Raw genomic sequence first — 19,511 nt, 5'->3', positions numbered from 1 at the left:
GGCTGAATACAGACTTGAGTGTTAAGCTAAATGGATTAAAATAAGAAAAGGAAAGGGTTTGTAGTTGTTGTTGTCCTTTTGCAAGGCTAATTTGCTTTCTCTTCATATGTCAGGCCTGCATTCACTCTCCTTCCAAAACAGAAAGAGTAGCTTGTTTTATTTTTAGAGCCTTGGTTCATCATGAGCTCCTACTGGGTGACCTTACGGTGCCTTAAAGAATGGAAACCATCTTCTTCCTTTCTCTTGAATTTCATGCTTCAGGTTTTGACCGAATACCTTCCCTGGGAACGGTAGCCAATGCTCTTGTCTCTCCTTTCCAGTCTGGAAGCTATTGTGCCAGTGCAGACTTATGCCCCACTTTGATCCAAGCCAACTGTCTTTGAATACCTGGCGGAGGTTCCTGCCTCCAAATTTAGATTCATGTTTTTTGTTTTTTTCGTGTGTGTGTGTGTGTGTGTGTGTGGTTTGTTTCCTTGCTTGCTTGTTTTCCCTTCCTTCGCGGTGGGGGTAATGTGGAGAATGACGAGGAGCACGCAGCAGTATGGAAGTCTAAGGCCCACTTAGGCTTTCAAGTCTAAGTAACTTGATCTCACTCAGCCTTTATTTTGTGATCTGCTTGGGAGTATGAGGTACCTGGTCAGCATTTTACAAGCTGGAATTCTGAGTCTCCCTGAAATATGTCACTTTCCTGAGATTCCTGAAGGAGGAGTGATGCTTGGCATGAAAGGTGCAGAGATTTGGGGGTCGCTTTCTTAAAATGCAGCTATAATCCTATCAAAGTTGAACCCTTAAAGTTAAAATACAACCTCTCATTACACACACCGAGGGCCAGCCTAGGGCAAAGGTTGATGTTGGAGATCCATGTCCTTGTTTTGTGAGAAATGGCCCAGTTTTAGATGGCTTTCAGCCAGATTGAACTTAGAATGTTCATCTGGTTTCAGGTATATCCTGAGAATTGGGAATTTTATCTTGGCTTGGAGAATCAAGTAAGGAAGGTTTCTATGACAGATATGTTAAAGGATGATCCAGGAAAATGATTTTCAGCTCATTTCAATTCTGCCAGGCTCCTTCTTGGTGAGTTTGCACTTCCTTGACTCATGGGACCTTCATGCCAAGCAGATTTGCAGAATGAGAGTGACTCGCAATCTCTATCACATAAACTGACCCAATGGGGATGTTTTGGATATTGACACGATTTAAGGATTAAAAAACTAAATTGCTAATCCATGTTGTTCTACCTAATGGCAGCCTAATGAATGGCAAGCATCTTAGAGATTCAGCAGAGGTGAAATAAGGTTTTCCCCAAATATATCCCTGTCTCCCAAACAGACATTGCAAGGATATTATATAATACATAGAAATCTTTCCAAGTATATTCTTGGCTAAAATGATTGATTATGGCATCTTGAGTCAATATGGACTGCTTTATTTTATGTAATCGGAAATTCAGAGAAACCTTTCCTTATTCCATTGCAGAATATCTTAAGTGTAAAAAGTAATACTTTGACGGAAAAGCATCAACTCTCACTTTAGAGACAAATGTTAGCTTACTTAAACAGATTCTACCCCTGCCAATGCCCAAGTTTAGAATTTGTGCCAAGTAAGTAAGGAGACCTGGGGCGATATGAGACCTGAGAGCAGCACCAGCTTTATCTCCATGAACTGCGGAGTGCTCAGCAGAAATAAGTATTATATTTAAATATTTCTGAGCCAATTAAATAGAGAAATGTTTAGGAAAAATTGATTTATAAGGTGAGATTTCCCTTGCAATTAACTTCAATCACAGAGCTAACTTCACAATTTCACCAGAGTAAATGGATGGGATAGAATTTTTCCCTTTAAGTTCTCTTCCCCCAGGCTGTGCAGTGGCCTTAATTACCTATTAAATATCTTCACGGTTTGTTTTGTTCATTCTCTCTCCCACAAGGTTCAGCACTAAACTGGTAGTTGTGGTAACCATCTTCAGCTTGGGTTTTCTGGTACCATTATGCCCATCACATCCCTTTGTAAGTCACCTGCTTCTTTAACTTTGGTCAATGTACTATTTAATCAGTTGTAGAGCTGCAATCACCTTGAGAGGCTGTTATTGAATTGTTTGGTTACATCCTAAAAGAGCAGAGTGGTACCATTTCTATCAAACTCTCTATTTGGCAGTTAGGCCCACATAGGTTCCTAGAAAATGGTCAACCTGTTTTTTATCTCAGGTGCAAATGTTGTTAAGTTATAAGCTACACATAGTCCATTGTATGGTGGAGATTTTTAAATGGCTTCTACCTACTCAACATACATGAGCTCTGCTTTCTCTACAGGCCCAGGATCTTCACGCTAGATCATTAGAGGTACATCTTATGGCTACCTGCTTCAGTCAAAAGAGGGACTCCACACTGCTTCTCAGGGCCCCTACCTTTACCTGTGTCTTCCTTCCCTACAGTCCCCAAATCCAATTCTTTTGGTGCAAGGCCTTCAAAATAAGGTAGGAATCATATCTGTCATTTCTATTTCTAATTCCTGGTGGAATTGTTTTTTTTTCTTTTAATCTGAGAATAAAGAAATGCAAAACCTGAGGTCTTCATAGAGTTCTGAAATCATACAGGATTATCAAAAATACAATCAGACATTTTGCACTGTGAAGACTTTCTCTACCTATAACTCCTGTATCTTACGCTAGAAGAGCATCTAGATTCTTCCTAGACATGAAAAACATATCAAAAGACATCTCATTATTTCCTTATCCTCAGTGGGTTCCAGGAAAAGTGAGGGGCATGTGAGTATTAGAAAACTCGCTTCAAGTAACATGAAAGTAGAGAGGCTAGGGTAGATGGCAAGCCTGGGAGGCAAGTAGAGGGAGGAGTCACTGCAGGGCTGGCAAAGAGCTCCCCTTACAGTTTAAGATCTTAAGGAAAGGGACTTGAACTTCTATAGGTTTCTTAGCACCTGGCACTGTGCTTGGCACACTTTAGAAATCCAGCGAAGAATGAACTATTTAAAACATATAACAAGGTACATGTAGGCCAAATTTCCATTTAGCGTAGACATGAACATTGAGCTGACATCTGTTTTCTTCTAGCTCTGTATCCTTAATTCACTATGTCATAGGCCATTTAAAGACACTAACAAATAAAAAGAACACCCATGGATCCCTTCTCCACAAAATAAAATTATAGAATTCTGATTATCATTTCAGGGGCTCATGGATCCTCCAAAATCCATCAGAAAATTTCATAATCCATGGGGGTTCGGGGAGGGGGCAGTATTCATCTCAGACTTAAAAATGCTACAGAGTTTCTATTTCCTATTTTTTAAAAATCAAACATGAATCCCAAAGTTCCACATAGATATACTCATCCTATTTTATTTCACTCGTTGAAATTGCTTTGAAATGCTTCATAAGCCTGCACAGAAGTTAGATTCACAGAGCTGTGGAAAAAATGATGGCACTTCTAAGTATATTCCCCATCTTTGATCATGAAAGGAAAGCCATCCAACCTCTTAAGCCCATAATAGTTTGTGGGGACTCTGAATGCTCCCAGATTGGTCTAACATTGTTCATACTCTTAAGATATCTCTTAGGGTTTCAATTAATGCCCAAGATCTCTATAAGGATGCTCTGGATGGTGAGAAGGGGGAACACACAGAGATGGAGGGTATGAGTCTAACTCAGCCAGCAGTGATGGATGGATCTGAATGTACCAGCACATTGCACTCAGACCTTATTTTGGGAAAGAGTCAGAGACTCAAAAAGCAGAATGTGCTGGCTGTCAGGAGATATCCACTGATACAGCGATGCCATGATTGTACAAGTAAATGTTGAAAGAAAATAGAGCCCTCAGAGAGCCAAACAATTTTATACCAAACAAACGTGACATGTTTGACATAATCATAAACTCCTAGGAGCGCTGTAAAACCAAATTCTTAACAGAACAAGAAGAAAACACCTCACAGTCCGTCATGTTCGAATTAAGTCAGAAATCAGGAAGGAATCTCCTGAGAATGAGTGTTACAAAACCATGAAATGGGTTCACAGAACATAACGGATCTCAATTTTGGAGTTTCATCAAAATAACCTGGGTAGTTAAAACCCTGTGCTTTCCCTCTCCCCCTGCCTGTAGTCTGGGGTGAGGTTGGGAGGTGAGTGCTGGATAAGATGAGGGGAAAACATTTCTTGCATCCTACTCTGTGACTATTTCGCATTTCACCTTTATTGTATTCATATTACGAAAGAATCATTTTCCCTGGAAGGAAGCATCATTTTGCTGGTTAAATAAATAGACTGAGAAACCAGGGGCGAATGCTCGTGATCTCAGATAGTAGCGGCATGATGAGTTCTTTATCTTTCCCATACCTCAATTTCTCATCTTTAAATTGGAGTTACCATTTGAATGACTGGGGATTAAAATGGGTGAATTCACATTTAGTACTTAGAATCATACTTGGCATAGAGTGAGCACTGGTTAAGTGTGGCAATTACTCTCAGCAAAATTTTACAAGTAAGGAAATGGAAGGTTTGGAAGGTTAAGGAGTGGTTAGCTCAGGGTTGTGCAGTGCTGGAGATTTTTAAATGATTCTAGCAGACTCCTAATTCATTGTTCTGGGGTCCATATGACAAAGCCTTGAGGTTGGAGGATGGATTCACTCTCTTTTCAAGAGCATGCCAGAATTTTCGGTTCTGTGATTTACTTATGGCAAGATCAGGGTGGCACCATTTCCCACATTCAAATGCATTCTCTCTTCTGAATGTGAAAATAAATAGCAAAACTAATACAGTAATTATTTTTTGAAAATTACCTTATTAACTGCAAATAGATGTTTTTTCTTGGATTATGGGCTTCAACCCCATATATGCACACAAAGGAAGCAATCTAACCATTTTGCAATGTTCTGGCTTATGTATAGTGAGAGAGGTGAGGATTCTCAAGATGAGGGCCCCAAACCACCCCTTGTTCGGACTTCATCAGTCCTAACAATTTTCTGGGCCATGGCTCCTGAGGTTTAGAAAACATTGGTCACCACTCTGGGCTACAACTCTTGCTGCACACTCTGAAAGTCAGGACAGCTTGTTCCCATTCCTGACCATGAGACCAGACTGGAGTCCTACTCTAATAACCACCCGCATCCCAATGAGGTTGGCTCTGAACATGGAACTTCTGGGATTTCCTCCAGGCTCCAGATTCCAAATTACCTTCTCAGTCAACTCTGCTTCCGGTCTGAAACTTTGCTTCTGATCTTGCTTTTGCTCTGGATTTAAAAACGGGGACTGCCTTGTGCTTGCTAGACACTCTTGCCCACCCAGCACATAGATCTCATTTCCCTCTTGCTTCATGTACCGCATTAGGGGTTAATATTATTTCTCTTATATCCAGGATCAATCCTTGGACAGAGATGAACACTTATGGAATCTATTTGATTTAATTGGATTCAGTTGGATTCAATACAATACAATACAATATTTTGAGCACCTGCTTTGGGGCCAGCCCTACTTTGGGCAATACCTGGTCTGAAAAACAGAGGATAAGAATGCAGAATAAGGATAAAATATCACATATTAATACACATCTCCTGCCTCTCCTTTTCCCTCAACTTTAACTTCAAATAAGCTCCATCTACCCACTTTTTATTTTTTCCCTTAGAACAAGCTATGAGGCTTTTAAGAGTCCTTGTCACATGAAAGGCGAGGCGCTGGTTCAAGATATTTCCAAGGATCTGACAACCACTTTGGAAGCCGACTAATAGCACTTCTCTCCCATGGGTGCCACGGGCAATTTGATTTCTTTCACTGATGTGTGAGACAGTGTGTAAATGTGGGGTGTTGCTTTAAAAATGCAGCTGTAAAAATTAAACTATATCATTGTGCACCCAATCTCATGTCAAATTTCATCCCTTTAAACTCTGCTCCTGCTTGTGGGCAGTGGATTTAAGAAATGCCATGTGCTCACATCCATACCCGATCCACCATGCATACTCCTGGGCTCACGCACTTGGCCTTTAGTGCACAGCTTGCACTCTGGTAAATAGGACAACGCCACATCTGCCAAATGTCTGCAGTGCTGACATCTGATATTGTTGTGCTAGTCATTTCCCCCGAGGTGGGACTTACGCAGTCACAGACCCAGCAAGCTCCATTAAATCTCTCCTTACGCCTTCCCCAGGGCAGAGAGTGCCCATTACGAAACCCCAGCGATTCTATATGCTTCCCTGAGTCATCACTGTCTCTTTCAGCTGGCTGCCTCACCAGCCCTGCCGCATGCCTGCTCTGTCTCTCAGGGATTGGGCTGGTCTGCCCGGCCACACTTTGTTAAACGTTCCTCACTCAAACCGTGGCTGCCATGGCAGCTAGGGACTAGGCTGAATTCTACACTGTGGTGGCCTTCGTGCACCTGTGGTGGGTAGTGAACTTCTGGCTGCCATCCAGTCAGCCACTGTTAACCACTAAGATGCCAGGGCCAAATGAGATGCAACCTAGCAGACACTACATCACAAGGGGTTATTCCAAGTCCAATACATTTGGAGAACCTATAACTAGAAACACCTCTCTTAGAGGATCATTGTTCACCTTAGCCTATCAAAGGCTCTGAGAAGGTTTACAATTACAAAACTATTTAACCTGTTTGACATTGCCCTCCATAATCTTGACCCTGGAGTTCTCTCCTCACCACAGACAGCTCCCCAAAACACATATGCATGCTTAGACATACCTACCATACATAGAATCTGTCTTGGTCAGCTCAAGCTGCTATAACAAAATTATCATAGACTTGATGGCTTGAAAAACTGACATTTATTTCTCACAGTTCTGGAGGCTGACAAATGCAAGATAAAGGTATAGGCAGATTCAGTTCTTGGTGAGGGTTCTCTTCTTAACCTGCAGATAGCTGCCTTCTAGCTGTGTCCTCACAAGGTAGAAAGAGGGCGACGCTGGTGTCTCTTCTTATAAGGACACTAATCCCATTACGGGGACCAACCTCCATGGCCTCATCTAAACCTAATTTCTCCCCGAAGTCCCCACCTCCAAAACCATCCTATTGGGTTTAGGGATTCAACATATGAATTTTGGTGGAGGGGCAAACATTCAGTTCATAACAGTTCCCATTAACCAAGATTCTGTGCAATAATACTTGTTTAGATTTTCCTAAAGCTGGTTTTCCTTTATAGTCTGAGAAACATATATCATCCTAGAGTACAGACTCTTGAGTCTACTAGAGCTTAAGACCTAGCAGTGTGGCCTTCTGCAAGTCTAAAGATAATGACTACCTTATAAGGCCATTGCAACAGTTAAATATAACAAAAGAACTAGGAACAGCACTAGGCTACTTAGAAGCAGGCAATAAATGTTAATTGTTGTTAATTTCCTGTGTAAGACTGTATTTTGGGAAGTGCTAAACCAAATTATTCTTGCTGGTCACACTTTCTCCTTTTGTGGGGCATTGAGTCAATTTGGTTTCTCATTTTAAAGTTTCTGGCAAAATAAAGTCTGTTATCAGTACAAAGCTCGGCACTTCATTTTTATCAGCAAGAGTAGCAAAAGCAATGACCCTCTGTGAACCCAGCCACACATATATCATGTTCTGGAGCCAGCTGAGCTAATCCTGGGCACGAAACACAGGGCTCAGCTCCTACAGTGTCACCTGGGTTTCTCTTTACTTGGTGTGCATGTGTTTAAGTTGATGTTTTTGGGGAAATGGAGATGTCTAGAACTCTGGACAACCCTGAGAAGTTCAATTCTTATGGCCTCTAGATAAAGGGTAAGGATATATTAATGGCGCTCATTGGGTCCATTGTCTTATAAGTCCCATCTCTGGGGAAGTGATTGGGACATCAATATCAGATGTCAGATTTTAGGGAAGGGAATAGCTTCATCTCTTCAACCCCTAATGGATCATAGCTTGCTGCAGAAATAAACAGAAACAAAAAACAAACAAACGAGCAAACAAATAACCATGCAAACAATCAAACCAAACAAAATCTTCCCATTTTAAACTCCATGCTTAAAATCCCTCATGCTCTGTCTTGATGTGCTCAATGTCTTGGAAAAGTAGAAGGTTCTTCTACTTCTGGGGACTTTAATACCTCATGTCAGAGCCTCGTCATTCTTTGAACACTATCCTAGCAGCTAGCTTGAGTCAGATTTAGACTGACCTTATATTAGGTGAAAAAATGAGATTGAAAAGTGCGATCTGAAAGGAGAGAGTTGGACTAGGGTGAGACAATTGAGGCATTCAACTTGGATGCAAAATTTAAGAGAGAACAAAAAAATTCAGGAATCAAGGTAAACAGCATTTCAATGTAACATGCTAAATATAAAAATTAATGTAGAAAAATCCATAACAAAATATCAAAATATTAAGACAAGATCAGCATTAATGAATTTTCCTTCTGTCTTGGACTCTAATACAGCTTGAGACAGCACTGTGGGGTGGAATAGGAACATGTGAGTGACCAGGAAAGATTAGGTCCATCAGACTCATGTTTCTCAAGCTTGGCAAATTTTAAGAGGCTGTATCTAAGAGCAAAATTAGTGATTGACTAACACCTTTCTAATCATCTTGAAGAAGATCAACACTCAAGATTTCCATAAGGGAAGCTAGGGGGTGGGGCAGACAGACAGGAAGATTTGTTGGATATCTCTTATTCCTTGAACATAATCCTTTAAACTTCATGGTGACTCCAAAATTTGATCTCTTTATTACCATTTGATTGCCGAGGGGACTGAGCTTGGACAGTATGACCCAAACTAAAAGCTAAAAAGCTAATGTGGTAACAGAGGTAACATTTACAATGCTTTGCTCCAAAACGCTTGTTTTTTCCACTACATTCTTTTATGTATGCTTTGTTTTTTCTTTTATTTTTAAGGCAATAATAGCACTGATCCCTGCCATTTCTTACAAGGAAATACGCTTTGTAAACTCCAAAAACATGACAGAAATAAAAAGGTGAATTTATTCTTTAATTCATTCAGTACCAATTGCTGAGTACCAGGAAGTCAATTATTTTGGATCTGGAGTATTGCAAGAGAGAAATAAATAGCCTAACTTTTGGACTGCATTTTCACAGGTGTGCGCATCCTGGACATTGAATTAAGTGTTCTCAATACTTTTCATGTCAGAAAGAAAATAGTAGCTGGTTAATTACTGGTACACACTGCCTATAATGGATTATGAATGCAGGTAAAATATTCTCTAGGTGACTATACAAATTTTTGCTTTTCCTTTGCTATTTGAAATTTGGCCACAGGTACAAATAAAGCATCCAGTCTGAAAAGTTCCCATCTGTCTCCTGTTCGTTCTTCAGTCAACCAAAGATAACAAGATTTCTGCAAGTAGGATGATTGTTGACATTCTGCAGGGGTATTTCTTGAATGAGCAGACAAACCTCCCTCTCAACTTCATGGCAACTGGAAGTTGAACTCTAGTTTCAGGGAAAAACACTGGCTTTCCTGAGCTGCTTGTAAGGTCATGGGCAGGGCAAGATTCTGAGAAACACGGCTTCAGGTCCTCAGTTGGATAACTTAATTATATTTAATAACATCAGCCAGGACATTTAAAGTGCAGTCTTTTATACTGAATGTCTCTGGTAGGTAGTTTATTATTTATTCATCTAATGACTTAAAATTCCACAATAAGAGCTGTAGTACGAAAGATTGTCTAGCCTTGCCCGAATGATTACTAATGGGTTGTTAATAGCTGTTACACTGGTAGCAGGTCTATTAAATTATGTAGGCTAAAATTGCTGTGGTGACCTCAGGTGAGCAGTTCCCTGGGAATGCAGATACACTGGAGCAAGCAGAAGCAAAATCACAGAGCTCAGACAGCTTCTTTTCAATGCAGTATCTCCCTCAGTGCAGACAGTCCGATGAAGAGGAGAGTTTATATGAGAGTCTCTAGACCTTGATGTTCTTTTTGAAAACGTACCCTAGCAGGAGGTCTAGCAATAGTGTAGAGTAATCAAAGCTTGGGCATCAACACCAGATAATCTGTCCGTAAATCCTCACTTCTTCACGTTCGAGACAGTCTCTTATAACCCTGGGCAAGCAATTTGACCTCTCTAAGATTTGCTGTTTTTACATAAAAAAAATACGGGAGATGCGATATCTAAAAGTTATGATACCTAACCCATAATGTTGAGAGAAATGAATGAGTCACACATGTGTGATGGAGAAGCTATTGATAAGGAATTACTCAGAGAGGTGGTTCCACTGCTTCAATCAACCAGAGAAGCTTTCAGTGGCTAATCCAATCTTCCAGGCTCAGACCCTTTTCCTAGAATCCAGTTGGTCCAGAGAAGACTTTTGTGAAGCAGAATAAGCCAGAAAGAATTGGAGTAAATTGGAAAGAACTTAGCAAAGAAATTAGGTCAATAAGTAAAACACAGTAGAGGTGGGAAGAGAGTGCAGGACAAGAGTCTGGGGAAGACCAAGAGCTGAGGAAGTGAGAAGAGTGGGTAGCAGAATTCCCATGTGTACCCTGTGAGGGTTCCTCATTCATTTTGTTTTATTTTAGAGTGCTGAATTCTGAATCTTTGTGTGTGATCTTATTGAGAACCCCATTCAGAGGTCCTAGATTTCAAATGACTACCTATGTGAAGTGATTATTACAGGCTATGATATATAAGAAATAATGAGTAGGTTTGAACATTTATAATAAGGACTACAATGACGACTATGATGATAATGCTGATTATAATTATAATCATTATTATATCTAAAGTAAAATTCTAAGAAAACCTTCATTTAAACATGTATGTCTTTTGGGCATATCATTAGAAACATATATGATTGGAGCATTTGTAAAAAAATGGCATTTTGTTACTCTTTTCTTAGGTAAAAATACATTTAATTAGAAAAAATACTGGAGGAGCTTTCCATTTTTCCTGAGGTGGAATATTAACATGAGCTTCTGGCCTCCTGCCTTGAAATTACCCTGGGAAGTTGGGGCGGGGGGGAAGAATGTGAGGCTATCATCATCCTCTGGTGCATGTGCATGTGTGTTCATGTGTGTGTGTGTATGGGTGTGTGTGTATGGGTGTGTGTACTTGAGGCAGTTGAGAAGCAAGGCATTTAAGGAACTATTTGTTTATCTTTTCCCATAGACATTGCAATGACTGGCTGTTGATGTTGAAAGGTCAGTATGAAAGCAGCATAAAATAACTGAGGTAAAGGGCAGATGAAAACAACTCTTGAGTGCGTGACCGGTGTGGCTCAGTGATTGAGCATCGACCTATGAACCAGGAGGTCATGGTACCATTCCCAGTCAGGGCATAAGCCTGGGTTGCAGGCTCAAGCTCCAGTGTGGGGCGTGCAGGAGGCAGCCAATCAGTGATTCTCTGTCATCATTGATGTTTCTATCTCTCCCTCTCCCTTCCTCTATGAAAGCAATAAAAATATACCTTTTTTTAAAAAAGAAACTCTCAAGTATTCATTATTTTAGCCCCTTCCTTCTAATTCCCATAGCTGGAGGATTATAGCTATGGAAAATAGCTCTCATTTTATACATATTAAATATATACACACGCATATAGAAAAATATCTTCATTTTCTATATTATAAAATATGTAATATAACCTAAACACTTAAAGGTGATTTCTGTACTGGAAGATGGCAGACAGTCCACAAGAGTGACAATACAGAGGAATATTCAAAGTCATTCTCGGGCTCATCTCTCATCCCCAGTTGAGATGCACTCCAAGGACAGACCTTGACCTAGTTATTACACTATACATTATCATGGAGGTGGTACCAAGGCCAAAAGACTAGACACCTGAAAGCTACAAACACTTCGCAAACAAAGGAAAAGGTCAATCTGATGACTATTTAAAATAAGTACAATCAATATACACAAAAGGGCGAAAATACTGACAGTAGGGAATCAGAAGTCTGAAACTGGAAACAAGTAGATATATTTTGGTATCAAATGCTTAGTTGAGAAAACAGAATATTTGGTGTATGGTATACATACCAGAAAGGGCACAGATGGAACTCTGGTTACATGAGAGATGAAAATATTTTCTTAGATGATAGTAGCACAGGATAGAGGAAAGCTAGAGAGAATCTAAATAGAAGTGTCCTGAACTGAATAACATTCAAGGAGGAAAAAAAAGAAAAAGGTAGAAACTACTTGATAAAGAATTTCCCATATTTAAAGATAAAAAGCCCAAGATTGAAGTGAATCATAGGATGCTAACCAAGACTAATAAAGAGAAATGCATGTTTCAACATAATGACGTGAAACCCCAGAACATAAAGGACACGAAGAACACTATAAAAGCTTTCAGGGAGGAGGCGGACCAAGTACAAAGGAAAAAATTCAGATCAGCATCATCCATTTTTACAGAGCCTTTCATACTCTGCCACCCTCTCTACCACCTCCGGTCACTCAATCCAGCACAATCAGGATGCTGTACTGTCACTTACCCTTGAGTCAGAACTGAGTTTGGTGACTTACAACCAATAACACATGGCAGAAGTGACAGGGTTTCTTCCAAGGCTAAGTCCAAAGAAGTCTTGCAGCTTCTCTTCTGAGCATGCTCCAAATCATTCCTCTCAAAGCCAGTCCACCGGTAGGAGGTCTGAGAGTTCCAGGTGAGCCCAGCCTTTCAGCAATCCTCTCAAGGCCCCAAACTGATGAGTGGAGAAGGCATCTTGGATCCCTTAGCCTCAGACTTTTTGGCTCTCAACTGTTAGTGTCATTCCTAGCTGATAGTCACCCCAGTTGAGGCTTTAGGGTTATGGGGCAAAAAGGAGTCATCTTCACTGTACTCTTCCTGAATTCCTGACCTACAGTTTATGAGCATGGAATGCTCAATGATTTCCCCCCTCTGTGGTCTGTGGCTATTTGTTACCCAGCAATAGACAACTAGAACACTTAGAGTGTTCTTTCTCAAGAGGCACTCGTAAAGGCAGATGTAAAGAAACTCAAGTAGGCCTAAACTATTTCATTGATATATTCATTCTTTTATTCCCCAAATATTTATTAATCAGCTACCATTTGTCAAGTACCATTGAAAGTGCTAAGGATAAAACAGTGGGCAAAGACAGACACAATTATTGAGCTCATAAAAAGTACAGCCTTTTCTGAATTCTTGGGGGAAAATAGATCTCGAGTTCAAGCTGAAGACTTACTTGGCATATATAGCCTCTAATGCATGCACATGCGTGCATGCACATACACACACACTCATGCATAGTTAATACAACATTGCATGCCATGTAGTCAAATAAATGAAATCATTAGTAAAAAAAAAATGAATATTAGAATGTCTCTCTACTCTCTCAGAGGCCCTATGTTGGTGGCTTTTAAAAAAAATCTTAATTTTTTTATAAGAGAGATGGTCATACTCATACCTTTATACTCACTCTCTCTCTCCATATATATATACATATATATGTGCATATATATGTATGTATGATATATATTGCCATATATATAAGGCTTAAATATATTATATCTAATATATTTTATAGTATATATGTTATATTATATATAATACTAAGATAAGCCAAATGCTTCCTTTGAATAACAATAAAGTCCTCAATCAAGGATGAATAATTACATCATTAATATTCCTAAAGGAGGTGATATTCTTTTCTCACAACAGCATATTCAAGCTCAACCATAAAGAACCCTAGAAGCAAATTCTATAAAATTACTGAGATTCAAAACATTCTGGAGCTGACATTAACCTTTGTGCTTGCTGAGTCCAATCCCCTTATTTTACAGCTGGAGTAACTGAGTCCCAGCAGGCAATGGAACCAGATGGGTCATGCTATCAGCAGTGATGCAGAGCAAGCTAAACTCTGTGAGGTCGGCTGAGGTCCCGTGTAACCCAGAGGAATCCTGGCGTCAATTTCAAACCCTCTTCCCAATTCTGGCACCAGTTCTGGCGTCCATATGTCTATGCATACATAGAAGCTGAGGCAGAGAAACGCATGCGAATTGCCAAGATCCTAGAATCCTGAAAACAGTTGCTATATCCTGTTGCCATGACAACCAACTTCTGAAAGTACCTAGGTGCCAGACTTAGATGATTTTTGGGTCCCAGGGGAGTATCCGAATGAGTTGATAACTCTTTTATTGCTACCTGGAGAGAAGCCTCTCTGGCCCTGTGCGTGGCAACTGAGGCTGGTTTTATTTCCTTGGAAGACAAAGGTCTCTGATGATTGTTGTGTCAAGAAAAATAAGGGGCTTGAATAAGCGGACGCGCCTATGAAAACTTGTGATGCCTTTAGCTCCAACTTCCACCGCATTTAGGAGGCTCCCTGCTTTACTCCCCCCCCCCGCCCCCCTCCCCACTTGTTTTCCACCAGAGCATCTGCTCCTTCCTGCTGAGGAAACATTTGTACCATTCAAATGGTCGGACTCTGAGTCACAGATTAAGCATGAGGGACTTTTCTGAATGATGCCCTTAATTAAGAGGGAGGAAGTTCTGGTGAGTGGGAGCAAGGTTGGGTATTTAGAACCATGCCAAGTCCCTAGGTGCCACTCTCCTTCTGGCAAGAAAAGTGTCATCTACTTTTAGAACGTACGAGATGTACATCAACTGGAAATACTCGTAACTGCATCAGGATGCTACTAGAACCAGGTACCTGGGTGTTGGAATAAGATAATGATGGCTGCACCCACATTAGGCTTCTGATGTGTCAGCCACTATTTTAATCACGGTTTTATTCTAAACTGCTGAAGCCTGATAATAACGCAGTAGGGTAGGTACTAGAGAAGTAACACTCCAGGGGTGATAGCTGATGTGACTTGGCTGGTTTTATTTCCTCTAGAAACGAAGGTCTTTGGTCATTGTTGTGTCTTGAAAATAAGGAGCTTGTATCAGTTAAGCAGCCCATGGACACCCAGCTAAATAAGTGGCAATTTCAGGATTCAAATTCAGGCACAGTATGTTCTTACCCACCATGCCATAGGACCCCTGCTGACAAATAACTCTACCCAATTGGTGCTAGATGGATATCATATGCCTACATCATCACTTGTTCAACAGACCACCGCTCTCATATACATTTGTCTACTCCTAAGCTCCTTTGGCCACCATCTCTTTTTCTCCATATCCTATATCACTGCCTTAGGTAAAGATACTGATTCTCTCTCAGTTGGGCAATTCCACAACTATATATCGTATCCCTCTGTCTCTCATATTGATTTTGCTCAAGCCATGTCTACATTGCCGCCAAAAAGATTCTTTTAAAAATGTCTCTCAGATTGTTTTCACTTCCATTTAAAAACACTACAATGCTTCCTCATTCTTCCCTGGATCATAAACCCTTAGCAGAATATCCTCATGTCCTATGCACACTTCTGCCATAATCAGGTTTTTCTATTAAAACTGTTTATTTGTTTAACTGTGACCTTATCCAAGACAAAAATTTTGTTTCTTATGCTTATGTCTCCATTTCCTAAAAACACTTCCTTGCATATGGTACACACAGAGAAAGGCAAAGAAAGTTGAATTAATGACTTGTGAATTAAAATGGCTAGTTAGGTCTTGGTCTCGATGTTAAGAAACTGTCATAATATATTCCCTATTGTATTTTAAGCCAACTTATGAAATTACCATTACCAGGCATCCATTAATCTCACAGAACAATGAGAGAACAAGAATATGACAGCCACAATTAGTACAGTACTCTGGAGGCAAAATTTTCTCTATTGTAAAACAAATGGCTTTCAGTCTCAATCCAGGAACCACTGTCTAAAGCACGTTTTTGAAGATTAACACCTGTCTTTTCTTTAAGTAACAAATACCATGCCCATTCTACTGGGCAAACACTGCTGTAATCGCTTTTAATGTACATGATCCATTAATGTCATATGTCATAATACACCTCATTAGAAAACATTGTTTCATAGTCTCAGTCACAGTTAGCTATATTTGCAGAGCATACACAGTATGGAGAAGTATTTATTAGATGGTTTAGTGAGGAATTCACAGGAAATGCTCTCACTCTCTTAATGGAACCTTCTTTAACCAGATCAATAGCTTAAGTCATTTTTGAATTCATCTCTTCCTCATATTTGGAGCTATTACTTCTGTCGTAGCCTTGCCAGCTCTTGGGAGAAATGGCAACATTTGTTCATTAGTTTCCCTGCCTCCTGTCTTATCCCTTCACATGGTCTTCACACTGTTCTGAAAGCAAAGCTTACCATGCCATTTCCTTACTTAAAACCAGTTGAACACTCTCCACGATTCAAGTTCTGTAACCTGACATTCAAGGCTTTTGATTATTAAGCTAACAATTATAGAGTATTTACTGAGTGCCAGGCACTGTTCTAAGCACTTTAGATATATTAATTCATTGATCCTCATAACACTCCTATTTGATCACTGCCTTCCTCTCAAGTTTCAAAACTTGCCATTCCCACAGTATGTTGTGCATATGTGATATGGCTTATCATTCATGAGATTTTGTTAATATTCCTTCCTCTGCCTGGCATGACTTCCATTTGCTTCATATTTTATCTTTTTGCCTAGTTATTTATCTTTAAAACTCATTGAAGACATATTAGCTCTCCCAAAGCCTGTCTTTCATTCCCTCTGACAGGCAGGCAAGGAGCCCATGTCTGCTTCCACAGCACCCTACCTAATATCTGAGCATACTATTCACCATGTTGAATTGTCAGTGTTTCTTTATGAATAGACATTTAGTTTAAGTCTTCAAGAACAGGGGTATGTTTTATTCTGTATCTTTCTTTACATCCCATCCATTCCCAGTGAATGCCCAATAAATATCTATTTAATAGAATGGGTACTTTTTGACAGAGGCAAGAAGGAGTTAGGGATTAAAGTAGAAGAAACAGGTTTAAATCAGGCAAAAGTCATGAAGAACTATATTTTAGAGTCAACTTTTAAAGTAATAAGAAAACAGATAAAAAGAAATAAGGAGAAGAAAAATTGTTCCAGTAGCTAATTTCCTTGGATGAATTTGAAGATGTTATTAGAGAATGAAAGTAGGATATGTTTTACCAAGGTATAGAGAAAATACTTGGGAGAATGGTGATACTGGAAAAACAATGTGGTGAATTATCTTAGTACATAGCCATAAGAGAACTAGTATGCCGGAAGCTGATCCACCCTTGCTGCTTGACACAGTCACTGCAGGGAAGAAACATCTGCACTGCTTATGTTTCAAGGGACCTGGCGTATATGGCATATGTTTGCTCCCCCTCTTAACGCTATGTGTTTTAAACAGGACCACCTCCCTGAGAAAGTTTGTTTCCCCAGGTGAGGATTTTTCCCTGGAGTTAGGGAGGGAATAAAACCCCTTAACTAAGTGCCAGGCGGGTAATTAATCACTTTAACCAGGAACAATCACACTTAAACTACATAATCCTTACTTAGGATAATCTCCTTCAGTTACTCCCTTGTAGTTTAATAGAACAATAGAGTAACCTTGGAATGGAGATAAGAAACGCCTTAACCTTTGAAATAGAATTGATAGGATTAAAATCAACTGGTATAAATACAGATGTAACAAGACAATAAAGACAGAACCTGGCGAGAGAACCCAACTATGATGATCAACTGAATGCTGCCTCCATGTCCTTCCTTCTTCACTGACTCTATCCACACCTTTGGGAACCCCTGGACCTGCTGGGGCTGGACCCCAACACTAGTGTTGCTATTACAGGTAGTGGGGGTTTATTTACATTCTTGAGCAGGGTAGAGAATTGACTAGGAAAGATACGAAAAAGATTATTTAAGCAACTGGGTGGTGGATTGGGCATTAAAGAACATAGGGACAAAGAGACCAGATAAGGATCAATTATAAACTGTACAAATAAATTGTGGCATAGTTATACACTGGAATACTATACAGCAGTGAAAAGGAATGGATTGTAACTGTACACGTTGTCATGGATGAATCTCCAAAGCATAATGCTGAGAGAAATACAGCATAACATTTACATGAAATGTAAAATGTTAAAAAAGTTAGCTGTTTAAGAAAACAAATATGAACAAAGGTTTAGGTTTACACTGAAAATTCATGCATGGGAAAGATGAACAATGAATTCAGGAAGTCAGTTATTATTTGTGGAAAAGATGGAATATGCTTGCAGAAGAATATACAAGGAGCTTTGACTTTTTTGTTTTATTTCTCACCCGATGGGTCGGCATATATATTTTAGGTATCTAGTCTCAATAATATGTTTTATATAGCAGGAATATGTTATAATATTAGTAATAAATAGAAAACAATAAAAATTTATTTTAATATATCCTTCTGCAACTACAACTACAGAGGGAAAAGGGAAAGAAAAGATACAGAAATGCCCAGCTAGCATGGTTACTGGTTGAGCTTTGACCTTTCAACCAGGAAGTCACAGTCCCATCCCCGGTGAGGGTGCATGCTCAAGTTGTGGGCTGGATCCCCAGTTGAGAGCATGCAGGAGGCAGCTGATCAATGATTCTCTCTCATCATTGATGTTTCTCTCTCTCCCTCTCCCTTCCTCTCTGAAATAAATAAAATATATATATTTTAAAAAAGAGATACAGGAATTATGATAAAGGGAAAAAAGTTCAGATTTTTGATGAAGCAGAACAAGGAAACAAAAATAAAGAAGAGTTAACACAGTAGAATCACTTAGGCAGCTGACATGTTGGTGAGAGACTTTCATATTCCTAGCAGAGTTTGGATGTTTAAATATAAAGAGATTTTAGTGGTAACACAATAAAAAACTGAAAGAATGAGGAACCAGGGAAAATTGGTTATACTCTGAGCACAGGCAATGGCTGAAAACATTTAAGTAGTGAACTCACAAGGCAGAACCTTGAGCAAGGCAGAGCTAGTGCACCCAATAGAAAGGGGAGCCAAAAAATTAAAGTGCATTTATTTGTTGGCATCGACTCCAGAGACAAGTCAGCTCTTTATTGAGTTTGAACATAAGGAGAAGTACTCAAAAATGGAAGCCTTTCATCACATTCGTTTCATCTGTCACTGTATTTATTTTCTCCTGATAATTTAAATGGAGAGCGATCTGATTGAATTTGAAATTTGTTATTTTATAAAGTTAAGTCCAAAGCTTCTAAATAGTTTTGAGAAATCATCAGGTCTGTTAGAGATCTATTTAGAACACTTTAAAATATGTCTGTCTCTTAAGGTTAAGTCACTCTTCTCTCTTCCAAACATCATCACCTCCATTTGACTTTCAATGAGAAAAAGGAAACGTGATTACCACCACCATTTGCAGGGAGATTTCTATATGACAAGACACAATGCCAAACATTTTACAGAGATGATCGCATCCAACCCTCACCATTTTATAAGCAAGGACTTACTTAATCAGCAAGTATTTATCGAGCATCTATTACATGCAGACACTGTTCTAGGTCCGGAAATGACCACAGTGAACACAATAGATGCGAATTCCTGTCCACCTGGAGCTTATATTCTTGTGAGAATGAAACAGATCATAACAAAATAAATCAGTATAATGTAACATACAGATATTTTGTGTTGATACAAATTATGAGCGAAAGGGGGTGATTTTTAACATTAAGTGAGATGGTCAGAGAGG

This window comes from Myotis daubentonii, chromosome 14, assembly GCF_963259705.1.
Source record: "Myotis daubentonii chromosome 14, mMyoDau2.1, whole genome shotgun sequence".
Classification (NCBI taxonomy): Eukaryota; Metazoa; Chordata; class Mammalia; order Chiroptera; family Vespertilionidae; genus Myotis; species Myotis daubentonii.
This window is presented reverse-complemented; position numbering follows the sequence as displayed.